This window comes from Engystomops pustulosus, chromosome 8, assembly GCF_040894005.1.
Source record: "Engystomops pustulosus chromosome 8, aEngPut4.maternal, whole genome shotgun sequence".
In the NCBI taxonomy this organism is placed as follows: domain Eukaryota; kingdom Metazoa; phylum Chordata; class Amphibia; order Anura; family Leptodactylidae; genus Engystomops; species Engystomops pustulosus.
In genome coordinates this window covers 4,153,950-4,166,362 of record NC_092418.1, presented here as the reverse complement: position 1 = coordinate 4,166,362, position 12,413 = coordinate 4,153,950, and positions in this window count along the sequence as shown.

The following is a 12,413-nucleotide window of genomic DNA, read 5'->3' as shown; positions in this document are numbered from 1 at the left end:
GTCAGTAATAAATGTGGTGTAGTCAGTAATAAATGTGGTGCAGACAGTAATAAATGTGGAGCGGTCAGTAATAAATGTGATACAGTCAGTAATAAATGTGATGCAGTCAGTAATAAATGTGGTGCAGTCAGTAATAAATGTGATACAGTCAGTAATAAATGTGATGCAGTCAGTAATAAATGTGATACAGTCAGTAATAAATGTGGAGCAGTCAGTAATAAATGTGATGTAGTCAGTAATAAATGTGATACAGTCAGTAATAAATGTGATGCAGTCAGTAATAAATGTGGAGCAGTCAGTAATAAATGTGGTGCAGTCAGTAATAAATGTGATGCAGTCAGTAATAAATGTGACGCAGTCAGTAATAAATGTGATGCAGTCAGTAATAAATGTGGAGCAGTCAGTAATAAATGTGGAGCGGTCAGTAATAAATGTGATGCAGTCAGTAATAAATGTGATGCAGTCAGTAATAAATGTGATGCAGTCAGTAATAAATGTGATGTAGTCAGTAATAAATGTGATACAGTCAGTAATAAATGTGATACAGTCAGTAATAAATGTGGAGCGGTCAGTAATAAATGTGGCGCGGTCAGTAATAAATGTGATGCAGTCAGTAATAAATGTGATGCAGTCAGTAATAAATGTGGAGCGGTCAGTAATAAATGTGGCGCGGTCAGTAATAAATGTGGAGCGGTCAGTAATAAATGTGATACAGTCAGTAATAAATGTGGTACATTCGGTAATAAATGTGATGTAGTCAGTAATAAATGTGATGTAGTCGGTAATAAATGTGATACAGTCAGTAATAAATGTGATGTAGTCAGTAATAAATGTGATGTAGTCAGTAATAAATGTGATGTAGTCGGTAATAAATGTGATACAGTCAGTAATAAATGTGATACAGTCAGTAATAAATGTGATGCAGTCAGTAATAAATGTGATGTAGTCAGTAATAAATGTGATGCAGTCAGTAATAAATGTGGAGCAGTCAGTAATAAATGTGGTGCAGTCAGTAATAAATGTGATGTAGTCAGTAATAAATGTGATGCAGTCAGTAATAAATGTGGAGCAGTCAGTAATAAATGTGGAGCAGTCAGTAATAAATGTGGAGCAGTCAGTAATAAATGTGATGCAGTCAGTAATAAATGTGATGCAGTCAGTAATAAATGTGGAGCGGTCAGTAATAAATGTGGCACGGTCAGTAATAAATGTGATGTAGTCAGTAATAAATGTGATACAGTCAGTAATAAATGTGATACAGTCAGTAATAAATGTGGAGCAGTCAGTAATAAATGTAATGTAGTCAGTAATAAATGTGATGCCGTCAGTAATAAATGTGGTGCAGTCAGTAATAAATGTGGAGCAGTCAGTAATAAATGTGGTGCAGTCAGTAATAAATGTGATGCAGTCAGTAATAAATGTGATACAGTCAGTAATAAATGTGGAGCAGTCAGTAATAAATGTGATGCAGTCAGTAATAAATGTGATGTAGTCAGTAATAAATGTGGAGCAGTCAGTAATAAATGTGATGCAGTCAGTAATAAATGTGATGTAGTCAGTAATAAATGTGATGTAGTCAGTAATAAATGTGATGCAGTCAGTAATAAATGTGGAGCAGTCAGTAATAAATGTGATACAGTCAGTAATAAATGTGGAGCAGTCAGTAATAAATGTGATGCAGTCAGTAATAAATGTGATGTAGTCAGTAATAAATGTGGAGCAGTCAGTAATAAATGTGATGCAGTCAGTAATAAATGTGATGTAGTCAGTAATAAATGTGATGTAGTCAGTAATAAATGTGATGCAGTCAGTAATAAATGTGGAGCAGTCAGTAATAAATGTGATGTAGTCAGTAATAAATGTGGAGCAGTCAGTAATAAATGTGATGTAGTCAGTAATAAATGTGGAGCAGTCAGTAATAAATGTGGAGCAGTCAGTAATAAATGTGATACAGTCAGTAATAAATGTGGAGCAGTCAGTAATAAATGTGGAGCAGTCAGTAACAAATGTGGTGCAGTCAGTAATAAATGTGATGTAGTCAGTAATAAATGTGATGCAGTCAGTAATAAATGTGATGCAGTCAGTAATAAATGTGATACAGTCAGTAATAAATGTGATACAGTCAGTAATAAATGTGGAGCGGTCAGTAATAAATGTGATACAGTCAGTAATAAATGTGATGTAGTCAGTAATAAATGTGGTGCAGTCAGTAATAAATGTGATACAGTCAGTAATAAATGTGGTGCAGTCAGTAATAAATGTGATGTAGTCAGTAATAAATGTGGTGCAGTCAGTAATAAATGTGGAGCAGTCAGTAATAAATGTGATGCAGTCAGTAATAAATGTGATACAGTCAGTAATAAATGTGGTGCAGTCAGTAATAAATGTGATGTAGTCAGTAATAAATGTGATGCAGTCAGTAATAAATGTGGTGCAGTCAGTAATAAATGTGGTGCAGTCAGTAATAAATGTGATGCAGTCAGTAATAAATGTGGTGTAGTCAGTAATAAATGTGATGCAGTCAGTAATAAATGTGATGCAGTCAGTAATAAATGTGATGTAGTCAGTAATAAATGTGGAGCAGTCAGTAATAAATGTGATGTAGTCAGTAATAAATGTGATACAGTTAGTAATAAATGTGGTGCAGTCAGTAATAAATGTGATACAGTCAGTAATAAATGTGATGTAGTCAGTAATAAATGTGATGTAGTCAGTAATAAATGTGGAGCAGTCAGTAATAAATGTGGAGCAGTCAGTAATAAATGTGATGTAGTCAGTAATAAATGTGATGTAGTCGGTAATAAATGTGATACAGTCAGTAATAAATGTGATACAGTCAGTAATAAATGTGATACAGTCAGTAATAAATGTGATGTAGTCAGTAATAAATGTGATACAGTTAGTAATAAATGTGGAGCAGTCAGTAATAAATGTGATACAGTCAGTAATAAATGTGATGTAGTCAGTAATAAATGTGATGTAGTCAGTAATAAATGTGGAGCAGTCAGTAATAAATGTGGTGCAGTCAGTAATAAATGTGGTGCAGTCAGTAATAAATGTGGAGCAGTCAGTAATAAATGTGGAGCAGTCAGTAATAAATGTGGTGCAGTCAGTAATAAATGTGGAGCAGTCAGTAATAAATGTGATACAGTCAGTAATAAATGTGATGCAGTCAGTAATAAATGTGGTGCAGTCAGTAATAAATGTGATACAGTCAGTAATAAATGTGATGCAGTCAGTAATAAATGTGATACAGTCAGTAATAAATGTGGAGCAGTCAGTAATAAATGTGATGTAGTCAGTAATAAATGTGATACAGTCAGTAATGAATGTGGTGTAGTCAGTAATAAATGTGGTGCAGTCAGTAATAAATGTGATGCAGTCAGTAATAAATGTGACGCAGTCAGTAATAAATGTGATGCAGTCAGTAATAAATGTGGAGCAGTCAGTAATAAATGTGGAGCGGTCAGTAATAAATGTGATGCAGTCAGTAATAAATGTGATGCAGTCAGTAATAAATGTGGAGCGGTCAGTAATAAATGTGGCGCGGTCAGTAATAAATGTGATGCAGTCAGTAATAAATGTGATGCAGTCAGTAATAAATGTGGAGCGGTCAGTAATAAATGTGGCGCGGTCAGTAATAAATGTGGAGCGGTCAGTAATAAATGTGATACAGTCAGTAATAAATGTGATACAGTCAGTAATAAATGTGATGCAGTCAGTAATAAATGTGGTGCAGTCAGTAATAAATGTGATGTAGTCAGTAATAAATGTGATACAGTTAGTAATAAATGTGGTGCAGTCAGTAATAAATGTGGTGCAGTCAGTAATAAATGTGGTGCAGTCAGTAATAAATGTGATACAGTCAGTAATAAATGTGATGCAGTCAGTAATAAATGTGATACAGTCAGTAATAAATGTGATACAGTCAGTAATAAATGTGATGCAGTCAGTAATAAATGTGATGCAGTCAGTAATAAATGTGATGTAGTCGGTAATAAATGTGATACAGTCAGTAATAAATGTGATGTAGTCAGTAATAAATGTGATGTAGTCAGTAATAAATGTGATGTAGTCGGTAATAAATGTGATACAGTCAGTAATAAATGTGATACAGTCAGTAATAAATGTGATGCAGTCAGTAATAAATGTGATGTAGTCAGTAATAAATGTGATGCAGTCAGTAATAAATGTGGAGCAGTCAGTAATAAATGTGGTGCAGTCAGTAATAAATGTGATGTAGTCAGTAATAAATGTGATGCAGTCAGTAATAAATGTGGAGCAGTCAGTAATAAATGTGATACAGTCAGTAATAAATGTGGAGCAGTCAGTAATAAATGTGATACAGTCAGTAATAAATGTGGAGCAGTCAGTAATAAATGTGGAGCAGTCAGTAATAAATGTGATGCAGTCAGTAATAAATGTGATGCAGTCAGTAATAAATGTGGAGCGGTCAGTAATAAATGTGGCACGGTCAGTAATAAATGTGATGTAGTCAGTAATAAATGTGATACAGTCAGTAATAAATGTGATACAGTCAGTAATAAATGTGGAGCAGTCAGTAATAAATGTAATGTAGTCAGTAATAAATGTGATGCCGTCAGTAATAAATGTGGTGCAGTCAGTAATAAATGTGGAGCAGTCAGTAATAAATGTGGTGTAGTCAGTAATAAATGTGATACAGTCAGTAATAAATGTGGAGCAGTCAGTAATAAATGTGATGCAGTCAGTAATAAATGTGATGTAGTCAGTAATAAATGTGGAGCAGTCAGTAATAAATGTGATGCAGTCAGTAATAAATGTGATGTAGTCAGTAATAAATGTGATGTAGTCAGTAATAAATGTGGAGCAGTCAGTAATAAATGTGGAGCAGTCAGTAATAAATGTGATGTAGTCAGTAATAAATGTGGAGCAGTCAGTAATAAATGTGATGTAGTCAGTAATAAATGTGGAGCAGTCAGTAATAAATGTGGAGCAGTCAGTAATAAATGTGATACAGTCAGTAATAAATGTGGAGCAGTCAGTAATAAATGTGGAGCAGTCAGTAACAAATGTGGTGCAGTCAGTAATAAATGTGATGTAGTCAGTAATAAATGTGATGCAGTCAGTAATAAATGTGATGCAGTCAGTAATAAATGTGATGCAGTCAGTAATAAATGTGATACAGTCAGTAATAAATGTGATACAGTCAGTAATAAATGTGGTGCAGTCAGTAATAAATGTGATGCAGTCAGTAATAAATGTGATGCAGTCAGTAATAAATGTGATGCAGTCAGTAATAAATGTGATACAGTCAGTAATAAATGTGGTGTAGTCAGTAATAAATGTCGTGCAGTCAGTAATAAATGTGATGTAGTCAGTAATAAATGTGATACAGTCAGTAATAAATGTGGTGCAGTCAGTAATAAATGTGATGTAGTCAGTAATAAATGTGATACGGTCAGTAATAAATGTGATGCAGTCAGTAATAAATGTGGAGCAGTCAGTAATAAATGTGATGCAGTCAGTAATAAATGTGATACAGTCAGTAATAAATGTGGAGCAGTCAGTAATAAATGTGATGCAGTCAGTAATAAATGTGATACAGTCAGTAATAAATGTGATACAGTCAGTAATAAATGTGATGTAGTCAGTAATAAATGTGATGCAGTCAGTAATAAATGTGATACAGTCAGTAATAAATGTGATACAGTCAGTAATAAATGTGATACAGTCAGTAATAAATGTGGAGCAGTCAGTAATAAATGTGATGCAGTCAGTAATAAATGTGATACAGTCAGTAATAAATGTGATACAGTCAGTAATAAATGTGATGTAGTCAGTAATAAATGTGATGCAGTCAGTAATAAATGTGATGCAGTCAGTAATAAATGTGATACAGTCAGTAATAAATGTGGAGCAGTCAGTAATAAATGTGATGCAGTCAGTAATAAATGTGATACAGTCAGTAATAAATGTGATACAGTCAGTAATAAATGTGATGTAGTCAGTAATAACTGTGATACAGTCAGTAATAAATGTGATGCAGTCAGTAATAAATGTGATACAGTCAGTAATAAATGTGATGCAGTCAGTAATAAATGTGGAGCAGTCAGTAATAAATGTGGAGCAGTCAGTAATAAATGTGATAAAGTCAGTAATAAATGTAATGCAGTCAGTAATAAATGTGATGCAGTCAGTAATAAATGTGGTGCAGTCAGTAATAAATGTGATGTAGTCAGTAATAAATGTGATGCAGTCAGTAATAAATGTGGTACAGTTAGTAATAAATGTGATACAGTTAGTAATAAATGTGATACAGTCAGTAATAAATGTGATACAGTCAGTAATAAATGTGATGCAGTCAGTAATAAATGTGATGCAGTCAGTAATAAATGTGGAGCAGTCAGTAATAAATGTGGAGCAGTCAGTAATAAATGTGATGCAGTCAGTAATAAATGTGGAGCAGTCAGTAATAAATGTGGAGCAGTCAGTAATAAATGTGGAGCAGTCAGTAATAAATGTGATGCAGTCAGTAATAAATGTGGAGCAGTCAGTAATAAATGTGATGCAGTCAGTAATAAATGTGGTGCAGTCAGTAATAAATGTGGTGTAGTCAGTAATAAATGTGGTGCAGTCAGTAATAAATGTGATGTAGTCAGTAATAAATGTGATGCAGTCAGTAATAAATGTGGTGCAGTCAGTAATAAATGTGATGCAGTCGGTAATAAATGTGATGTAGTCAGTAATAAATGTGATGTAGTCAGTAATAAATGTGATACAGTCAGTAATAAATGTGATGTAGTCAGTAATAAATGTGGAGCGGTTAGTAATAAATGTGATACAGTCAGTAATAAATGTGGAGCAGTCAGTAATAAATGTGATGTAGTCAGTAATAAATGTGATGTAGTCAGTAATAAATGTGATGTAGTCAGTAATAAATGTAGAGCAGTCAGTAATAAATGTGGAGCAGTCAGTAATAAATGTGGAGCAGTCAGTAATAAATGTGATACAGTCAGTAATAAATGTGGAGCGGTCAGTAATAAATGTGATGCAGTCAGTAATAAATGTGATGTAGTCAGTAATAAATGTGGAGCAGTCAGTAATAAATGTGGTGCAGTCAGTAATAAATGTGGTGCAGTCAGTAATAAATGTGATGCAGTCAGTAATAAATGTGATGCAGTCAGTAATAAATGTGATGTAGTCAGTAATAAATGTGGTGCAGTCAGTAATAAATGTGATGCAGTCAGTAATAAATGTGATGCAGTCAGTAATAAATGTGGAGCAGTCAGTAATAAATGTGATGCAGTCAGTAATAAATGTGATACAGTCAGTAATAAATGTGGAGCAGTCAGTAATAAATGTGGAGCAGTCAGTAATAAATGTGATGCAGTCAGTAATAAATGTGATGTAGTCAGTAATAAATGTGGTGCAGTCAGTAATAAATGTGATACAGTCAGTAATAAATGTGATGTAGTCAGTAATAAATGTGGAGCAGTCAGTAATAAATGTGATGCAGTCAGTAATAAATGTGATGTAGTCAGTAATAAATGTGATGTAGTCAGTAATAAATGTGATGCAGTCAGTAATAAATGTGGTGCAGTCAGTAATAAATGTGATGCAGTCAGTAATAAATGTGATACAGTCAGTAATAAATGTGGTGCAGTCAGTAATAAATGTGATACAGTCAGTAATAAATGTGGTGCAGTCAGTAATAAATGTGGTGCAGTCAGTAATAAATGTGGAGCAGTCGGTAATAAATGTGATGCAGTCAGTAATAAATGTGATGTAGTCAGTAATAAATGTGGTGTAGTCAGTAATAAATGTGATACAGTCAGTAATAAATGTGGTGCAGTCAGTAATAAATGTGATGCAGTCAGTAATAAATGTGGTGCAGTCAGTAATAAATGTGATGCAGTCAGTAATAAATGTGATACAGTCAGTAATAAATGTGATGTAGTCAGTAATAAATGTGATGCAGTCAGTAATAAATGTGATGCAGTCAGTAATAAATGTGATGCAGTCAGTAATAAATGTGATGCAGTCAGTGATAAATGTGGAGCAGTCAGTAATAAATGTGATGCAGTCAGTAATAAATGTGGTGCAGTCAGTAATAAATGTGATACAGTCAGTAATAAATGTGGTGCAGTCAGTAATAAATGTGGTGCAGTCAGTAATAAATGTGGAGCAGTCGGTAATAAATGTGATGCAGTCAGTAATAAATGTGATGCAGTCAGTAATAAATGTGGAGCAGTCAGTAATAAATGTGGTGCAGTCAGTAATAAATGTGGAGCAGTCAGTAATAAATGTGATACAGTCAGTAATAAATGTGATGCAGTCAGTAATAAATGTGATACAGTCAGTAATAAATGTGATACAGTCAGTAATAAATGTGGAGCAGTCAGTAATAAATGTGATGCAGTCAGTAATAAATGTGATACAGTCAGTAATAAATGTGATGCAGTCAGTAATAAATGTGGTGCAGTCAGTAATAAATGTGATACAGTCAGTAATAAATGTGATGCAGTCAGTAATAAATGTGATGCAGTCAGTAATAAATGTGATGTAGTCAGTAATAAATGTGATGCAGTCAGTAATAAATGTGATGTAGTCAGTAATAAATGTGATGCAGTCAGTAATAAATGTGGAGCAGTCAGTAATAAATGTGATGCAGTCAGTAATAAATGTGGTGCAGTCAGTAATAAATGTGATACAGTCAGTAATAAATGTGATGCAGTCAGTAATAAATGTGATGCAGTCAGTAATAAATGTGATGTAGTCAGTAATAAATGTGATGCAGTCAGTAATAAATGTGATGCAGTCAGTAATAAATGTGATGTAGTCAGTAATAAATGTGATGCAGTCAGTAATAAATGTGGAGCAGTCAGTAATAAATGTGGTGCAGTCAGTAATAAATGTGGAGCAGTCAGTAATAAATGTGATACAGTCAGTAATAAATGTGATGTAGTCAGTAATAAATGTGGTGCAGTCAGTAATAAATGTGGTGCAGTCAGTAATAAATGTGGTGCAGTCAGTAATAAATGTGATGCAGTCAGTAATAAATGTGATGCAGTCAGTAATAAATGTGGTGCAGTCAGTAATAAATGTGATGCAGTCAGTAATAAATGTGGTGCAGTCAGTAATAAATGTGATACAGTCAGTAATAAATGTAATGCAGTCAGTAATAAATGTGGTGCAGTCAGTAATAAATGTGGTGCAGTCAGTAATAAATGTGGTGCAGTCAGTAATAAATGTGATGCAGTCAGTAATAAATGTGATGCAGTCAGTAATAAATGTGGTGCAGTCAGTAATAAATGTGATGCAGTCAGTAATAAATGTGGTGCAGTCAGTAATAAATGTGATACAGTCAGTAATAAATGTAATGCAGTCAGTAATAAATGTGATGCAGTCAGTAATAAATGTGGTGCAGTCAGTAATAAATGTGATACAGTCAGTAATAAATGTAATGCAGTCAGTAATAAATGTGATGCAGTCAGTAATAAATGTGATGTAGTCAGTAATAAATGTGATACAGTCAGTAATAAATGTGATGCAGTCAGTAATAAATGTGGAGCGGTCAGTAATAAATGTGATGTAGTCAGTAATAAATGTAATGCAGTCAGTAATAAATGTAATGCAGTCAGTAATAAATGTGGTGCAGTCAGTAATAAATGTGGTGCAGTCAGTAATAAATGTGGAGCAGTCAGTAATAAATGTGGAGCAGTCAGTAATAAATGTGGTGCAGTCAGTAATAAATGTGGTGCAGTCAGTAATAAATGTGGAGCAGTCAGTAATAAATGTGGTGCAGTCAGTAATAAATGTGATGTAGTCAGTAATAAATGTGATGCAGTCAGTAATAAATGTGATACAGTCAGTAATAAATGTGGAGCAGTCAGTAATAAATGTTGAGCAGTCAGTAATAAATGTGGTGCAGTCAGTAATAAATGTGGAGCAGTCAGTAATAAATGTGGAGCAGTCAGTAATAAATGTAATGCAGTCAGTAATAAATGTTGTGCAGTCAGTAATAAATGTGGAGCAGTCAGTAATAAATGTGGTGCAGTCAGTAATAAATGTGGAGCAGTCAGTAATAAATGTGATACCGTCAGTAATAAATGTGATGCAGTCAGTAATAAATGTGGAGCACTCAGTAATAAATGTGATGTAGTCGGTAATAAATGTGATGTAGTCAGTAATAAATGTGATGCAGTCAGTAATAAATGTGATGCAGTCAGTAATAAATGTGGTGCAGTCAGTAATAAATGTGATGCAGTCAGTAATAAATGTGATACAGTCAGTAATAAATGTGGTGCAGTCAGTAATAAATGTGATACAGTCAGTAATAAATGTGGTGCAGTCAGTAATAAATGTGGTGCAGTCAGTAATAAATGTGGAGCAGTCGGTAATAAATGTGATGCAGTCAGTAATAAATGTGATGCAGTCAGTAATAAATGTGGAGCAGTCAGTAATAAATGTGGTGCAGTCAGTAATAAATGTGGAGCAGTCAGTAATAAATGTGATACAGTCAGTAATAAATGTGATGCAGTCAGTAATAAATGTGATACAGTCAGTAATAAATGTGATACAGTCAGTAATAAATGTGGAGCAGTCAGTAATAAATGTGATGCAGTCAGTAATAAATGTGATACAGTCAGTAATAAATGTGATGCAGTCAGTAATAAATGTGGTGCAGTCAGTAATAAATGTGATGCAGTCAGTAATAAATGTGGTGCAGTCAGTAATAAATGTGATACAGTCAGTAATAAATGTAATGCAGTCAGTAATAAATGTGATGCAGTCAGTAATAAATGTGATGTAGTCAGTAATAAATGTGGTGCAGTCAGTAATAAATGTGATGCAGTCAGTAATAAATGTGGAGCGGTCAGTAATAAATGTGATGTAGTCAGTAATAAATGTAATGCAGTCAGTAATAAATGTAATGCAGTCAGTAATAAATGTGGTGCAGTCAGTAATAAATGTGGTGCAGTCAGTAATAAATGTGGAGCAGTCAGTAATAAATGTGGAGCAGTCAGTAATAAATGTGGTGCAGTCAGTAATAAATGTGGAGCAGTCAGTAATAAATGTGGAGCAGTCAGTAATAAATGTGGTGCAGTCAGTAATAAATGTGGAGCAGTCAGTAATAAATGTGGAGCAGTCAGTAATAAATGTAATGCAGTCAGTAATAAATGTGGTGCAGTCAGTAATAAATGTGGAGCAGTCAGTAATAAATGTGGTGCAGTCAGTAATAAATGTGGAGCAGTCAGTAATAAATGTGATACCGTCAGTAATAAATGTGATGCAGTCAGTAATAAATGTGGAGCACTCAGTAATAAATGTGATGTAGTCGGTAATAAATGTGATACAGTCAGTAATAAATGTGATGTAGTCAGTAATAAATGTGATGCAGTCAGTAATAAATGTGATGCAGTCAGTAATAAATGTGGTGCAGTCAGTAATAAATGTGGTGCAGTCAGTAATAAATGTGATGCAGTCAGTAATAAATGTGGAGCAGTCAGTAATAAATGTGATGTAGTCAGTAATAAATGTGATGCAGTCAGTAATAAATGTGGAGCAGTCAGTAATAAATGTGGTGCAGTCAGTAATAAATGTGATGTAGTCGGTAATAAATGTGATACAGTCAGTAATAAATGTGATACAGTCAGTAATAAATGTGATGCAGTCAGTAATAAATGTGATGCAGTCAGTAATAAATGTGATGCAGTCAGTAATAAATGTGGAGCAGTCAGTAATAAATGTGATGTAGTCAGTAATAAATGTGATGTAGTCAGTAATAAATGTGATACAGTCAGTAATAAATGTGATACAGTCAGTAATAAATGTGATACAGTCAGTAATAAATGTGATACAGTCAGTAATAAATGTGGTGTAGTCAGTAATAAATGTGGTGCAGTCAGTAATAAATGTGGTGCAGTCAGTAATAAATGTGGTGTAGTCAGTAATAAATGTGGAGCAGTCAGTAATAAATGTGATGTAGTCAGTAATAAATGTGATGTAGTCAGTAATAAATGTGGAGCAGTCAGTAATAAATGTGATGTAGTCAGTAATAAATGTGATGTAGTCAGTAATAAATGTGATGTAGTCAGTAATAAATGTGATGCAGTCAGTAATAAATGTGATACAGTCAGTAATAAATGTGATGTAGTCAGTAATAAATGTGATGTAGTCAGTAATAAATGTGATACAGTCAGTAATAAATGTAATACAGTCAGTAATAAATGAGATGCAGTCAGTAATAAATGTGGAGCAGTCAGTAATAAATGTGATGTAGTCAGTAATAAATGTGGAGCAGTCAGTAATAAATGTGATACAGTCAGTAATAAATGTGATACAGTCTGTAATAAATGTGGTGCAGTCAGTAATAAATGTGATGTAGTCAGTAATAAATGTGATGCAGTCAGTAATAAATGTGGAGCAGT